Source organism: Aplidium turbinatum, chromosome 16 (assembly GCF_918807975.1).
Source record: "Aplidium turbinatum chromosome 16, kaAplTurb1.1, whole genome shotgun sequence".
NCBI lineage: Eukaryota > Metazoa > Chordata > Ascidiacea > Aplousobranchia > Polyclinidae > Aplidium > Aplidium turbinatum.
Genome location: NC_137487.1, coordinates 20,824,975 through 20,836,832, shown reverse-complemented (window position 1 = coordinate 20,836,832; position 11,858 = coordinate 20,824,975). Strand labels below are relative to the sequence as shown.

General features: G+C 38.5%; 1 protein-coding gene across 1 annotated transcript in view; it reads right to left on the bottom strand.

The window, feature by feature from the left end:
• The window catches only part of LOC145785312 (uncharacterized), a 73,826-nt gene that overhangs the window by 23,250 nt on the left and 38,718 nt on the right, over window positions 1–11,858 (bottom strand). The window lies entirely within an intron of this gene.

The following is an 11,858-nucleotide window of genomic DNA, read 5'->3' as shown; positions in this document are numbered from 1 at the left end:
CAATGTAGATAGCCTGAAGCTGCGAGTTCGCTGCGATAATAGCGAATTACACTAGCTTTTGAAACGCAGCGGACAGAATCCAAAAATCAACAACCGTGCCGAAAGCGAATAAGAAGAACTACGTCACCTAATCTGGCAGTTGATTCAACAGAATTTCTCAGCAATAAAGCCTAACAACACAGAACCAGAAACTCAACAGCCAGCAGCCTCAAGCCAAACAAAAAGGCCTCGCAAAACAACGACTCACTGACTTCAACACCATTCGCCGTAGCACATGACTAGGGGAACCGTGTTCTGACAGCTAGTACAATCCGCTATTACCACAGCGAACTCGCAACGTCAGGCTAAAACAGACCGTTGATGTCTACATTGTGAAGTACGCAACGATCATGTGGCTAAAAGCGGAACTCGATCTATTACAATGGGATTGTTGAGACTGAAGGCTGATGGTGACGTCATTATAGTAGCTACTATTGTTTTCAATCGAGATGGCGTTAACATTTATAACACTGAAATAGAAACCGTGGCAGCTTTAAAAGATTGATATATTGTTACGGAATGGTCGCCTACTGAAAGTTGAAATTAGCCGCCAAGTAACATGGCCTACATATATTTTTTAACCTCGTTTCAAGCGGTCCCAGCACAAACTTGTAAGAAAACAATACAATTATCGTTCGCTATTCTTATGCCACATCAGCTTTGAAAATTGTGGCATGCCAGTAATGGTAACACCGTGATATTTAGAAAAGTTGTAACATCATCAAGTATGAAAAATAAAACAATACTACTCCATCAGCATCAGCTACTGGTAGCTTAGCCTTGCTCAGTTAAAACGTTAATTGATTAATGGCCGTGTCTATATTTACACCACATAGTGTAATAATAGCCTCAATAGTGTTGCCAGATAAGGAATTCTGCCCTAATTTCAGAAAAGTTTAAAACTGTTGAAAACAAAAACTTGTATTTTGGATTTTTTTAGTCCTGGAAAGATCACAACCCTAATCTTATTCCTAACTCTAACCCTTACCTTAACCCTTCCTAACTTTAATCCTAACTCTGGCAACACCTGATTGTGGAAAAATAGCCACTTCCTTGATTAATAACGAGTCATGTCGCTCTTATCGCTTGTCTTGTCGCTCTTAACCTGCTGCCCGAAGCGACCATTTAACAGGTTTTAATGAACTAAGAAACGAAGTACGTACATCTGCAAAACACAAGCCATAAATATAAAACGAACAAAGTAAGTCAGCGTCACACGATCAGAACATAAAGCAATAGAAAGTCCCATTGACTGAACATTGCAAGAAAAGCTCTTATGAAAATGGGCTTGCTGAGACTGAGTGAGCGGAGAGGCGCGAACAGAGAAAGCAATCAAGGTAAAGTGCGTTGAGCAGAGAAACCATGATTGCTTTCATGTCGAAACATACATAAAATAAACGTAAATTTACAACACTGCCTTGTTCCTTTTAGTAATCGACATGTGTCTTACATGCCTTCATTTTCGTATTTCGTCTAGTCTAGTCTAGTCGAATGTACATAGGCGCAGGCCTACTCTAGTTGGTATAGCGTGCATAGCGTTTTCTAGTCGATGTTAGGCTACATCCTTCAATTTGCGATTATCATAGTGTCCGATTTAACATTTCATTTATTGCATCTTTAATATCATGGTCCGTATTCATCCTGGCCCAAACATAGGCTTAGTGTATATTGAATTGCATTTCGTTTCCATCATTTGTACCCTTACATATTTTTTGTTATGTAGAATATCCTTCTTGCTGGCCGGATGTCTGCTGCACGAGACCTCTGCCTTACCCGACTGTCGGAGCTGATCAGCCCTCCCTGGGAACAGAGGAACTATTAGCTTTCGCGCCGTGCGGAAGGGATTTCGACCCCGCCTTTCTGCTCACCATGCTTACCGTTTTATTTAAAGCATTGCAGCGCTATATATATATATATACTGCGTCTTTGTAGGCTATACCTTTTTTTGCATCATGTTTTGCTAAGACATCTTCATCAGGAGTCAAACGGCTTGCCCCGTTTGCCTTCTTGCGGGGGGTGTCTGTAGCTCCTGCAGATGTTTCTTTGCGGCATTATTGTGTTCCCTTGTGTCTTATAGATGTTGTGAAAACCTGGAGGCTTTAGTCCCTGTAGTTTTGCTACATGTCAAGTGTGGCATATGATTAGACATTTGAACGCTAGCTAGGTATTTGTGTGCTTCTTAGGAATTCGGAACGCCAACTAATAATTTGAGCACATTCTTGCAATCGGTAGCTTGATACATAATATACACGTAGCTTTACGTCCTTTTAGCTTTGTGCATCTGCTGCATGCCACAGTGCGTTTGTATGTGGTGATTAAGTGCCGTTTTTTTCAGTCATTTGAGTCGTAGCATCTTTCAGTCAGTTCACCACAATTTGTTTGCAGTCAGGCGCGGATTTATGGGGGGCCTGGGCCCTCCGAAATTTTGTGAGGAGTTGTTGAAATTGTATGTTACCGCATCAAACGGTTTGATATGCTTCTAAACAGCTGATATTAGTCCCACATCGGACCCTTATCACAAGGGGGGAATATTTTTTTGTTATTATGGTTGAAATTATCCATCGATCAGACTCCGTTATTTTCTTTCATACAGTACAACTTCAAATACATTTTCATAGCAACATTTGTTGGAGCTAACTCAGCTGAAACCAACGCTGAACCAAATGACGTCAGATGAAAGTTGAAACAATCTGAAACCTTGAATGGCTGTTTTATAGTTTTTAGTCTTCATTATAATTTCAATCAATTACGGTAGCCTATATGCCTGCAAACATACAAATATCCAATTGGTCATGGACACTGTATAGGCTACGCAGGGTTTTAAACCAGATTTCAGGCTTAGCAATTTTTATTCAAACCAAAGTTTATTTTTTAAACATTCACAATTGATGAAAATGGCTGTTTTAATGTCAATTTTGTAGCATATTGTATATGTAGTATCATTGTTCATATCTGTTTTATCTTTTTCTTTCTTTTTAATTGATTTTCAATTGTTCTGCTCCCCCCTCCCCGGAAATAAACTCCTAGATCTGCGCCTGTTTGCAGTTAGGATACCAGTTCAGTTGTGGTGTCAGTTTTATTTACCACGCTCTGTTATAGTTAGCCATTTTTCGGTTGTACTTGTAACCTTTTGAGTTAATGCGTCCTGATGGTTTGAAAATTTGTTTTTTGCAATAAACTTATACATATAGACATCCAGACACCATTCTCGTCCCCACCACCGACGTGCCCGCGATATTGCTGCAATAATTACAGCTAGGTATGAGCGGATGCTTTGGACTACTCGACGTCCGCTACAGCCTCCTCAAATTTCTAAAATTTTATCTGTCAATAATTGTAAGTTTATTTCAAGCATTTTATGAGCAGACGATCGGTCATTAGGCCGGCCTTACTTACGCCTGTTCTAGCCTACAGTGTTAGCCCACATTCCAGACCACCTATCATGGTTTTACTACTCGACTATGATTTTCGCCATTAAAAAGCATTGAGTCTTATTTGCAGTCAGTTTTAGCTAGGCCGGGATTCAGGCCCGCAACCAGCAAGTATTTTCGGGGGGGGGCATTTAATTTTTATCAAAGAACAAACATTAAAATGATGCATTGTGACATTTAAGATGATGCATTGATGCATTAAAATGATGCATTGTGACATTTTTATAAGTTATGTCCACGACCATTGTTAAGGGACAAGAGTGCGTGGCACTACCATGTTACGGTTCAGTGGTCATAACTTATGTCAATCACGTTTTTGTTTAGTACAGCATTAAAGGAAACTAGCCTTTGTAACCGTTTCTCATTTAGCTATGACTACCCAAGGAAGAAAATTACGATAATACAGTAGGCTAATGTGTTCAGTCGATTACAAATAAAATACAATATCTGTAGGCTACGAACTGCATTGGCACGACTGGAGTCATAAATTAATCAATAACATATATTTACATCAACATAAACAAACAGATACATATGACTAAACTCAACACGGTAATTACAAATTACAATCCTGAAACATTTTGTTGGCTCAACAAGTTTTTATGTTTGTAGGCCCAAAGAAGTTGACTTTGCAAATGCAAAATGACATTTTAATTTAGAGCATAATGTCTAACTTTCTACTTGATTTGGCAAGTTCGTTTAACACCAATTCCGCGCTTGGAATTTGAGTAGGCCTACAATGGATTTGCATGAGAGCTAGTCCAGAAAGCCTGTCGTGCCCCATAGTGCTTCTAAGGTAACTTTTCAAGCGTCGTAGACAGCTAAATGTTCTTTCTGCAGAAGCAGTTGTGACTGGAAGTGTAGCTAAAATTATCAAGAGTTTGTAAATGTTTGGATAAAACTCTTTTTGGTATTCTATTGCTGAGACCGCATCAATTGCTCTTGCTGGCCTTTCACCTTCAAGAATTCGTTCCCACTTAATTTTCCACCTGGCAAGTTCATCTATCATGGCTTTGCAGTCAATGTCTCCTTTGTAAAATTGTACTGTACTGTCAATGTCACTATACCTCGTTGAAGCGACATTTCTAGGGGGGGGGGCGAAAGGGGCCATGGCCCCCCCCAAATTTTCAAAGTTTGGATTCCGAAGTTGAGCCCTTTGTTGAAAATATAATAAAATTTGTAGAAACTTATAACGTTTTCCAAGTCATCTGGCTATTAACACCCCAAGGACTTGTTTTAGACACACAGAAAGACACCAATAAATTTTGCAAATCGTAAATCGGGCAAAATTTACGCGATTTACGTTTCTTTTAACTAATTTGTGGAAGCAATTTCAGAATCGCTTACTCTGTTATGTTTTTGTAAAGTTTTTGAGTTTTTGTGTAGCTGAGTTCTTGGTGTTTTCTAATTTTAGCCGCAGGTTTTGCCCTTTCGTGTGTAAGAGCTACCTTTAGTAAGTTAATAGCTGTTTATCTGCTAACTTAATAAATTTCATACAAATATTACCCTAAAAGTGATTCCAGAAAGCGATATAATCCATTATTTGAGTGTAATTTTGCAAAAAATTTTCGGGGGAGCATGCCCCCGGACCCCCCTAGAATACGCGTGCCTTCGGCACGCTCTTACACCCCACCAGTTTTATTGCTTTCCTTGCTCAACCCACCAGGATACGCCACTGCACATCAGGTGGCGATGGCTTAAATCAAACACTTTGTCGTTTTCTTCAATTCATCAAATGTTTGGCCCACCCCAAAATTTTTTTTCTGGCTACGCCTATGTGCATAGAACGCTTAAAAAATTTTCAAAAATTTCGGGGGGGGCAAATGCCCCCAATGCCCCCCCCTGGTTGCGGGCTTGCCGGGATTTTCACTCTGCGATTTCGAATTTCAAACGTTTATCTAGCTTATGTTAATATTGCTCCAAGTTTCTTATGAAGTCATCACCTAAACAAGTAGGCTAACATGAGATAGTTTTCTTTTTTCTTTAAAATCTCAAGATTTCTAAAAAGTGGTCCGGAACTCCCAAAAGTTGTTAACACCGAGGACCGAGGTGCTGGTTAATTACCTCAAAGAAGCAAAATTTTTGTCCAAAACATGGAAACTAGTCAAAATGTGTGCTCGACTTTGGAGGCAAAGTCCGCTATGCAAACGAACGAAAACAGGAACATAAAGACTTCCATTGTAAAGATGTGATGTTCTGTGCTTCAAGTAGGCCTCACATATTTTTGCGCGGACATTTTGAAATAAGGGGAATTTCTCAAGCTTGTTCAGTTTTGCACTGACGCCGGAGATAAAGATTTAAAAAAACATTTTTCTCGAATGGCCGAAAAGCTCACTATGTAGTGTAGACTAAACCCAATGTAGGGACTTTATAACCTAATGAAACACAAACCAGCAATATGCTAGTGCAGCGTGGTCCAACTACAGGCCCGCGGGCCGCATGCGGCCCGCGGATATAATTTTTGCGGCCCGCGAGCTTTCACAGTATTGATTTAAATTGTATTTATGTTACAGAAAGTAATTTTAATTAGAACAAGTATAGCATTTGGACAAAAAGTGTCAAAAATTTAATTCAAAGTTGTAGACAGCAGGGCCTATACTGTTTCAACCTATCAGGTCTCGTCAGTACAACTGGGCTTCTTAAAGGCTGATATATAGGCCTACCTAGTGTTAAAGGCTGATATGTACCTTATGTACCTAAACTTCCTGTGCAATCTTGCTTTCCTTACAGACATGAGAATGCACATGAATGTGTTAAACCTAAATTTGCAGGGGCAAAATGAAACCTCAGAGCGCTTCTGGAAATTAGTCAGCAAGGATAGATTTTTCAAACTGAAAATTTTTGCATTAAAAATGCACTCAATGTTTGGAAGCACATACATGTGTGAGAGTACATTTTCTAGAATTCAGCAAGTCAAGTCTAAAAATAGAAATCGAACGATAGACGAAACACTGGAAGATCGTCTCCGACTTGCTACCACTAACATTGAAATTGATGTAGAAACGATAGTATCAGAGAAACCTCGACCACAGGCATCTCACTGATAGAGCTTTGAAATAAATTTCAATTTGCTATTAAATTTAATAATTTCGATTTTTAACAACTTTAACAATTTTGATTACGCACTCACTATCATTTTATTGGAAATGGCCCGCATGTTGTCACGTTTTTGTAAAGTGGCCCGTAAGTTAAAAGTAGTTGGACCACGCTGTGCTAGTGCAAGAAATCGCCATCGAGGCTAACGAATCGTTAGTATCTGTAACAGAACGGCGAGTCGCGAGATATTTCTGGCAAAGGACAACTAAGCATTGTTTTGAGGTGCATGAAAAGCAGCAGTGCATAAAAGCTTCACAGGATTAGTAGAATCGGATTTGTTTCAGCAAAATCAATTTTCTTAAATATTTTAGCCAATCTCTCAAGTGTATTTCCAAAAAGTTGTCAGGCAAGGCTATGGCAGCCTGCACACACCAACAATGATAGGTCACTTGAGCATTGAACAAACAAACGCGCAGCACAATCTAGGCCTATGTCATCGTGGCGTTACCTGCAACCGACTGTTGAGGTCGAGAGGTCTTTTCAGTGCAGCATGTGCTTCATTCCCATCGTGAAAGATCAATCAAGTTGTTAAGTTACTGGCCTAGTTGGCAAAAGCGATGAATGGACTTTTAATTGTGGTTGCCAATAATATTGCAAATATTTATTATGTTTGAGTTAAAAAAAGGTTGAAAAGTGAATTTTATATTAATAAAGTTAGCCACTTATCTTTTAAATTAGTAAATTAGTTTGCTAAATCCGCATTTTACGTTAAAATAGGCAAAATATTTAGTCAAAACTTTTGGCCCCCCAAAATTTTGGGATGGCTACGTCACTGTCAAATACTAAATTATTTATGTAGCAAGTGAGAAAGTCAACAGCTGTTATAGATCTATGCGGATCTATCTGTTGTCTATGTACATCTTAAAAAGCAAAATCCGGATCGAACCAGGATCAAAAACTGGATCCGTAGGCAACTTTCTCCTTTCGTAGCGACATGGTCTGCCCATTGTGGAACTAGTTGTTTTGGGGTCCACGTCTTTTAGGCGCTGACAGTTAAGCGCTGGTCTAATAGGCGCGCACACTGTGGCGTCTGGATATTAAGGTGCGGAGCACTGTGGCGCCCGGTCATTTAAGTGCTATTCCTAGTAAAGTCTGTAGATTGTATCAGCTTGGCAGGTAGGGGCGTAGGGCAATGCTTTTCACACAAAATATTATATTGAACAGGAAAATATATTGTTTTGTTAATGCGTGTGCGTTGTTGGTCATGGCTTCAGTGAGTGAAGTTGCTTAAACCGGCAATGCTTTTTCACACAAAATGTTATATTCAACAGAAAAATATGTTATGGCTTCCGTGAGTGAAGCTGCTTAAACCGGCAATGATTTTCACATAAAATGTTATATTGAACAGAAAAATATGTTGTTTTTTTAATGCGCGTGTTCAGCATTTATTTGTTGTTAGTCCAGGTTTGCGTCGGCGAAGGCTTTATCAATAAATTATTCAAGTTTCCGAACATGTATGAGTTCACTTTTAGTTAGGTCAAATAATAACTACACTAAACATCAGTAAAAAATGTACCGTAGCCTGTATTCAAGCGGGCGGTAGGCTTGAGTGAAGAGTAACTTATAGTTTTCCGTCAAAACCCCGACTAGGTTTAATAACGAGCGAAGTCTCACCATTATGCTTGCAACTCGTAGCCAAGGTGTAGCCTATATGCCCTGTAGAAATGTATTCATGTGAACAGTAGTAGAGCGTCTTACGCGTTCTCGTCACATGGCCAATCCATCCCGAACAGAAGTAATTGCGAAAGATAACAGACTAAATAAAATTCCATCTGGCTGCAACTTGTGTTCAGGATGCATTGCAAATGTCCTGTAGAGATGTGCTAATATCAAGAGTAGTAGAGCGTTTTCCCGCACCTCAGCTCCACATGATCTATCCGTCTCAAGTAGAAGTAATTATTAAAGGTAACAGATTGCACAAAGCTGCGCCTTTAAACCGGCAACTTCTACTCCAAAAGTATGTGTCCTGTGGAGATCAGGTGGTCTACTGCTCTAATTGCCCTGCATATAAGCCGATGTTGGATCTGATCTGAGCACTTCATTTTGCTACATCATAAAGCAAAGATTGATATGGCAGCTTTGACTATTTCAACTTCACGTAATCGTGAAAAAATTGCTGCTGATGGCTTCATGTATACATTTGAAAAAACGAGTGTCGATAAAACTAAGAAGTTTTGGCGTTGTGTTGGTCGAAACGAGGGATGCAAAGTTCGAATTCACACGGATACTACAACAAACGAGGTAATATGGCATGGGCTACGTAACCAAGACTTTGTTATTAAACAAAGTCTTGTTGTCGATGTTGCAATTTTCTCGCTACAAATTATTCTTGAAAAGGCACTGAAAGTTGATTCTTATCAACAAAGATATGTTAAGCTAAGCAGTACTTTACCACTAAATAAATTGCTGTAAACTTTGGTGAATCGCTTCATCGGGAGAAGTGGCGGCCCCAGTCAAACAATGTGGGAGTTTCTTAGAGGAGTGAGCCACAACTTCCACATGGGACCTTAACATTTCAAATTACCTTTTTTATGTTCATTGTGTTTTTTTTATTTATTTGCAATGTTTGATTGCGCATTTTCCGTATTTATTAATTGTTTAATAAAAATCTTCATCCTTCCATCTCGTATAGCCTACCTTCTCAAACAAAAGAGCTTGCTGTGGGTTCTTTGCTGTAGCCTAGGCTACTTGCAAAGTCAGGCACTGCACACCAAAATTTTAACCACCACGGTATGATTTTTTTTTTATGTTTAGTGTAGTTATTATTTGACTTAACTCTTTCGCAACCACCGAGGTCAAGACGTTTAATCTAAATAACCAGATGTTTTCACACAAATCTGTTGTATTTACGCCGTAAAACATCTCATGTGATCGACATAGACGCACAATCTGGACATCAAATGAAAGCATACATCTTCAGCTATCCGAAGATGCAATGCTTTGCAATAAAATTTAAAACATTCAATGTACAACTAGCAACTTTCTATACGGTATTTTTTCTAATTTATAAAAAAATTGAAAATTAGCAGAAAAGTGTACTTCATTATAATCTTTACTACCCAAGCATAATACAATAATATGAAAATATATGTAGTTTAATCGAATGCCAAAACAATTCTGCACATGAGAAAAATTTTACTTCGTTTCTGCGCGCAATGCTTTAGGAGGTAGGCTACAGCGGAATGAATATGGAGAAATTTGGAAAATTTTAAGCAAAAAGTTTACGTAATTTAGCCTACAGTCTTTTTGATCGAGAAATTCCAAAGTAAGGGGTTGACTAGCCAGTTTTGACTGCCAATTCCAATGAGTGAAAGAAAAAAAAAATCCACTGTGTCCCCATCTTTAAGAAGTCCTCATCTGATAACTGCACCGCCAAAATATTTTTTTTTAATTAGCCAAAAAAGGACAGGCAAAGATTATGGATCTGCCATCATTTACATTATTTTTTTGCTTAAAATAGGCTACCTTTTAGCCTTGGACGTAGGGATACTTCCTTGGTCCTCGTGGCAAAAATCCCAAGGCGTGTGTATACGTCCGTGGTCGCGAAAGAGTTAACTAAAATTGAACTCAATAATGTTCGGAGGCTTCAATAATTTATTGATAAACCTTTCACCAACGCAAACCTGGACTAACAACAAATAAAACAATAATAAATCAATAAAACAACCATATATTTTTCTGTTCAATATAATATTTTGTGTGAAAAGCATTGCCGGTTTAAGCAGCTTCACTCACTGAAGCCATGATATAATTTTCTGGCAAGCTGCCAAGCTGATACAATCTACAGACTTTACTAGGAATAGCACCTAAATGACCGGGCCCCACAGTGGTCCGCACCTAAATATCCAGACGCCACAGTGTGCGCGCCAATTAGACCAGCGCCTAACTGTCAGCGCCTAAAAGACTTGCTCCCTTGTTTTGGGTGGAGGGAGATTAGCTGAAGTCGTCTGCTCAGAAAGAGTTCTGCAGGACTGTAACCATCTCTTAAAGGGATGGTAAGAAAACATCGCGTTGTAGCGATCATTTTTTTCTTTAAGAAGTCTTTGATTATTTGAATGACTCTCTCTGCTTCGCCATTGCTTTGAGAACAGTAAGGACTAGATTTAATGGGCTTCACTTTCAGTTTATAATTATTTGTAAATTCCGCAAACTCAGCGCTTGCAAATTGAGGACCATCATTCATTATATGAAAGAATATACCTCCAGAACACCATTAACCAACTTCAGCGTTGAATTATCACAAACCGAAGCATTTGTAACAACTTCTACCATCAAGCTGCTGGCCCACGTCATCAACAAATCTGCCTTTACCATACGAGACAGCTGAAATTAGCAGTCCCACACCAATAGGCCTATTGGATAGATAACAAAAAAATTTAAGAATATGTGTTCTGCCTTAAATGGTTCGTTCATGTAAAACTTCAAGCTTTGCTTGAAAGGGCTTGTAGGTGTAGGCCTATAGTGGAGAAATATATAGCTACCGTAGTAGAAACATAATTGCACAGTTTCCGCTACACAAAAAGTGGATCATATTATATACGGTAACGAATCATTTAACTTGCAAAAGGTTGTTGTCTGAAACAAAACAATCAATAAAATTTTTTTATTATCAACATTTTAGTCAACAAACAGCCTACTGTTAAAAAAAGATTTTTAATTGTTTTTACGAAAGATATAATTTGTCTGGTCTATATTAGTATAGCTTTGGTAGAGAGGTACTTTTTAAAAACCATAGACAGACAATCGATAACAACTTAATAACATTGAATTGCATAATTCAAAATTAATACAGAAATGAAATAGATACATAATTTCAAACGTTTTCGGCAAAACTTTCTGCCCACTTCAGGAAAATATCTTAATTCATCTAAACAAAACAATTATTCGTGAAATGTTAATAATAAATGACTGAAATTCAAGAAAACTGCACTGACCTGCGTACAAGCAACAACTGACGAACAAACACAAAAGGTCAGTGCAGTTTTATTGAATTTCAGTCATTTATTATTAACTTTTCACGAATAATTGTTTTGTTTAGATCAGGGGTCACCAACCTTTTTTTGCATGCGGGCCACTTTGGCACTAAGGGGAGCTGTGGCGGGCCGCACTAATAAAATTTTAGGTAGGTTGATTTTTATGCTAGAAAAGAACGCATTTCGTACCCAGTATCCAGCGTTACATGTTGTTCATATTTATGTTAGAATACCGCAGCAACAAAATTAATCGAACAACGCTACTGCCAGGCCAAGCTCCTTTTACAACACGTTTGACTTTTTTAACAATGCCTAATAA